Genomic DNA, 5,562 nt, shown 5'->3' with positions numbered 1-5,562 from the left:
TAAACATGTCAATTTATCACATATCTTACTATAACATATTTCATATCGTCTTTATATCATATCACAATATATATACATCCATCATTCACATGTCGTATCATAATCGTATCATAATCATATCATATCGTAAACACTTCGTGGTCATATTGTTCCCTAACTTATCAGAGCCTTAAAATTCATATACCTATCACAGTCATTTCGTTACATGAACGTACCCTGACGTTTTCGTTCTATCAATCTATCATAATCCTATCTCTTTCTACGCATAACCTAACTATATTCTTTTATCAACCTCTCATATCCGTAGTATTTCGAGATGTAACCTAACCTTCATGTTTCATGAACAAATCTTACTTCTATCGATTCACAAATAATTCACACATATCAGTATATATATGACACGTGCAGAACCACGGGCATGTGTCAACATCAAATATAACCATGTCAATAGTAAGGTTACTTACCTGGTTAGCTTAAGTTGTTATCACGAATATAACCTCAATGAAAGTTCGATTCTGTCCCTTGAAATCTAAGTCAACCTATGTGAGCCCATGACATCAGTTTCAAGTTTGAATCTTATAAAATTATTTCTCTAATTTAGATGGGTCCATTGTTAAAAGTAAATGTTAGGTACCTAATAACTATATTTTTATTAAAAATCCTATTTTTTATGATTTTGTATAAAAAAATTGATAGAGTTATTTCAAGTTATTTTGTGTCTGTATTTACTTTTCTTTCTATATTTAGTTTAAGTTTTTTAATACTGAATCTTCATTCTTTTTTTCTTTATTTGTATTTTCTATTGCCTTTTGATTTTGTTCACATGGATTCCAAATTTTTAGTGGATCCTATTTTCAAATCTTTCCTTTTGTTTGATATAATTTACTAGAATTATATAAATGATTAACATTTTGTTTATAACTCAAAGCTAACCCATTGTAATGATTTAATGAAGATCTAACTACAGTGCTGTGATTTCTACAAAAAGAAATAGGATAAGAGAAAATGAAGATTTAATATATACCTTGCTGACCATATTATCTTCACGTAAATCTCTCTAGAAGTGAATCTCAACCGGGTAAAAGCCATTCTCATTTTTTCCTAAATAAATCTAACAATAGTTATTTTTATTTTTATGTTTTTTTTTTTTTTTTTTGTGCCAACAATGACTTTCGGGGTAAAGATGGGTTGAGGAGAGATAACCGAGGAAAGAGATAAGATGTCAGAGGAGAGAAGTGAGGAGGGTTGTTTCTTTTTTTCTTTTTTTTGTTTATTTATTTATTATTTTTTTAACGTAATCTTATTTTATAATTATTTTTTATTTGTTTTTTTTAATGATTTTTTTTTGGACTATTACATCATTAATACGAAAATTGTCTCAATGGACGATTTCCACAATTGTACCTTTGTTGGGTCACCTAAGGCATCATTAAAGGTGTGAGAATCTACCGCTTGAAATCTCGCATACCTCGCTTCCGCATGGACTGTGTACTGTTGGTCTGTTGGGTGGTCACCATCATTTGCATCACAGCCTAGAATGATTCGCACATCAAGGTCGTCATGGGGTCCATTCCAGTAGCCCGTGCGTTGCTAGAGGTGGACTCCCTCTACCTCTACCTCGTCCTTTAACAGGGGTCGTCTTTTTTCCGTACGCCCTCTTCCACATCCTCTAGGTGACATGATCTATAGTTAACACATAATTACTCATGATAGACAAATGACTTAGTCAACAATAGAACACTCAACAATAACCTTTTTTTTCTACTGAAATAGAGTCACTACTACGATATGCATGACATGACCTTTTTTTTGTGTGAAAATTTTATTTAAATAATTCATAACACGATGTCATGGACTTGAATATTCGCAATAAAACCTTAAAAAAAAATAACGAAAAATAAACGACGTGAAATTTATATAAAAAAAAAAGAATAAAACAATGTCGTAATCTAACTTAAGGACTACAAAATAAATAAAATGCAACTTATAGTAACACAAGTTCCATGGTCTTTAATGTGACGTGTGGGCCGTGTGTAGGGACCCCTGTACTCAATAAGTGGCCCGACTGGCGTTATGAAATGTACTTCTCTACACATGGCCCACACCTACGAACGTGGGCCCACTAGGCAGGCTCGCACGCTCCGTAGGCCTGCTGGTCTGGCTAGCACTCGCTGAGAGTTGTTGCTGGACACCCGTAGGGAATAGCGATTGTCGTAGCATTATGACAAACAAGATGATCACAATCAGTCTCATGAAGTACGCGTCCGTACTCATCATAATGGGGCAGTATCTCGATACACGTGAACACACAATTATGCATCAGGTCCCCATACTTTCCATCACGGTTTGATAAGTAGGAATTCAAACATAAAAGTACAAATATATATATTTATATTAACGTATTTGCATAAACTTTCAAAAATGATTGCATAGTTGGATTAGCGCATCTAATTTCGGATTAGAAGGTTGTGGGTTTGACTCCCTCTGTAGTCAACAAAAACTTTAGGGTCAACATTATATGACTCATAGTCACTTATGTGACTCATCCACACATACCACCTGGTTAGGGGTACAAGGTCACAATATTTTTTTCATTTTTATTATTGTTTAATACAATCCTGCTAGCGAACATATCATATCGTTTCATGAATGTATCCTAGTCTTACCGTTATAGGAACGCATCCTAACCATATCGTTTTATTTATGACTCCGAGTCATACCGTTATAGGAACGTATCCTAACCATATTGTTCTATCATTCTATCATAATCATATCATTTTCTATACATAACCTAACCATATGCTATGTCAATCATATCTTAGTCATATCGTTCCATATCGTTTTATTTATGAATACGAGTCATACCGTTATAGGAACGTATCCTAACCATATCGTTCTATCATTCAATCATAATTATATCCTTTTCTATACATAACCTAACCATATGCTATGTCAATTATATCTTAGTCATATCGTTCCATTACGTTTATCGCATCCTTCTCGTATCTTATCTCACACATATCATTGAACACATGATGATGTAAGAGTTATTATATCATTCACGTATCATAACATATACATAACATATCATAGTCATATCGATTCATAAACAATTCACACATATCAAGTTTATGACACATGCAAAACCACAAGGCACGTGTTAGCATCAAATATAATCATGCCGATAGTAAGACCACTTATCTGATTAGTTTAAGCTGTTGTCACTAATTTAAAGTTCGATTCTATCCTTTGAAATCCAAGTCAACCTATATGAGCCCATGACGTCAGTTTTAAATTCGAACTTTTACAAAATTATTCTTTTAATTTATAATAATTATATTAGATTTCATGTGAACATTAGAATATTTACATGAATAAAAGTTCGGGAGTATTTTATATTATATTATATGTATATATATAGTCCTCTCGTATTTCTTTTGCTTTATGGTTTAGTTCTTTTCACCCTATCTCCATTTTTCTTTTTATATTTAGTTTTAAATTCTATTCATTGAATCTTCCTCTTTTTTCTATTGGTCTTGGTCTTGGTCTGCATTTTCTTTTCTCCCCGTGTTATTTTCTTTTCTTGAGGTATTTAATTTTAGTTTTTAATTCTTTTGTTTTATGTGGAGCTCTTTTCACTAAATCTCCATTTTTTTATATTTAATTTTAATTTTTAATTGTTTAATCGTATAGTTCTTTTTCACCAAATCTTTGTCTTTATTTTCTTTTCTCTCCCTATTTAGTTTTAGTTTTTAATTCTATTCATTGAATCTTCTCTATGTATTTAGTTTTAGTTTTTAGTTCTATCCACTAAATCTTCATTACTTCTAAATCTTATTTCTTTTTTTTTTTCATTTAATTCTATTTAGCAGTTTAATTCTGTTGGATGAGAGTCCCACAACTAATTTAGGGAATGATCATCGGTTTATAATAAAAAAATATCATCTCTATTCGTATGAGGCCTTTTGGGAAAGCCCAAAACAAAGCTTATGCTAGAAGTGGAGAGTCGTGTTCATCTAACATGGTATCAGAGCCATTTTATTCTCTCTCTATCATAACTGATAGTTGGTGGTGATCATCTAAAATACTATTCAATTAATTCTAGAATTAAAAAAAGATTTAAAATTCTAATTTTATCATTCTTTTTACTCCTGGATTTTATAACATTATATCATAATATAGAACAAAATTTTTCACATCATTTGGTCTTATGGTATAGTTGGTTATTACGTTAGTCTAACATAGAAAGGTCTTTGGTTCAAGTCTTGATGATGCCCTAGTGTTTGTTTGATTTTAAATATAGAATAGGTCTTGCCATTTTATTTTGGGTACACTGCAAAGCCTATGATATCTTTGTTGACTCGAAATGGAGTAGACGAGTCAAATCGTGGTAGGACGAAGGTGGCTCTTCAAAGAAGACATGACCACAGGTTACATTGGGTCACCACGATATGATACCCTTGATTATCTTTTTAAAAAAGTTTAATCTTCAAAGAAGACATGACTACGGGTTACATTGGGTCACCACCATATGATACCTTTAATTATCTTTTTAAAAAAAGTTCAAAAGTATTCTTATGTATATGAACGAATTTGTTAACACCATTTTAAAAATACTCAAGAATAAGATTGAAAATAAATTGTCTATTTAAATATTGAATTGTATTATATTTATACCAGAAAATGTTCATAAATGAGAGAGTTCTAGACAAAATTGAAGAGAAAAGTGATTTAAAAGTATTTTTGAAGTTTTTTTTTTCTTTTTAAAATTATGAGTATTAACGAAACCTTTGAAAGTTGATTTGTATTTTTTAAACAAGATATTAACGGTTTCATCTCACTAACAATAAACTTATTTTTTAATTTTATTTATTTATTTGAAAAGTTAAAGATATATTTCCAGATTTTTTTTTTTGTGAAGAATATTGATGAAACCTTTCGAGTTTGTAAGGATATTTATTAAAATTTATAATTATTAATTATTCTTTTGATCATGGACATCTAGTTGTTGTGGTGTAGTGGTTATCACGTTAGTCTTACACACTAAAGGTCCCTAGTTCAATCTTGGGCAACAACATGCTTCTTTGCTTGCAAGGTAGTCTTCAATTGTACAAAATCTTTTTTTTTTTTTTTTTGTTAGTTTTGAAGGAAGGAATTACGGTTAGTTTTTGCATGACCTCATTAGTAACTTGGGAAAACTACTCTTTGTTTAAAATGGTTCGTTTTTGCATGACCTCATTAGTAACTTGGGAAAACTACTCTTTGTTTAAAATGGTTCGCGGTGTAGTGGTGATCACGTTAGTCTTATACATTAAAGGTCCTGGGTAACAACATGCTTCTTTGCGACAAAATNTTTTTTTTTTTTTTTTTTTTTTTTTTTTTTTTTTTTTTTTTGTTAGTTTTGAAGGAAGGAATTACGGTTAGTTTTTGCATGACCTCATTAGTAACTTGGGAAAACTATTCTTCATTTAAAATGGTCCGATCTTTTTTGTTAGTTTTGAAGGAAGGAATCACGGTTAGTTTTTGCACGACCTCATTAGTAACTTGGGAAAACTATTCTTC

At 31.0% G+C, this 5,562-nt stretch overlaps 1 non-coding gene across 1 annotated transcript; it reads left to right on the top strand.

Annotated features, from left to right (window-relative positions):
• Positions 1–5,004: 5,004 nt before the first annotated feature.
• Positions 5,005–5,077, top strand: TRNAV-UAC. Its single transcript has one exon. It is a non-coding gene; the product is annotated as a tRNA-Val (tRNA).
• The last annotated feature ends 485 nt before the right edge of the window (positions 5,078–5,562 follow it).

The sequence above is a fragment of the Cucurbita moschata genome, unplaced genomic scaffold, assembly GCF_002738365.1.
Source record: "Cucurbita moschata cultivar Rifu unplaced genomic scaffold, Cmos_1.0 Cmo_Scf00091, whole genome shotgun sequence".
In the NCBI taxonomy this organism is placed as follows: Eukaryota; Viridiplantae; Streptophyta; class Magnoliopsida; order Cucurbitales; family Cucurbitaceae; genus Cucurbita; species Cucurbita moschata.
Note: the sequence above shows the minus strand (reverse complement) of the source record. Positions and strands in the feature narration are given on the sequence as shown.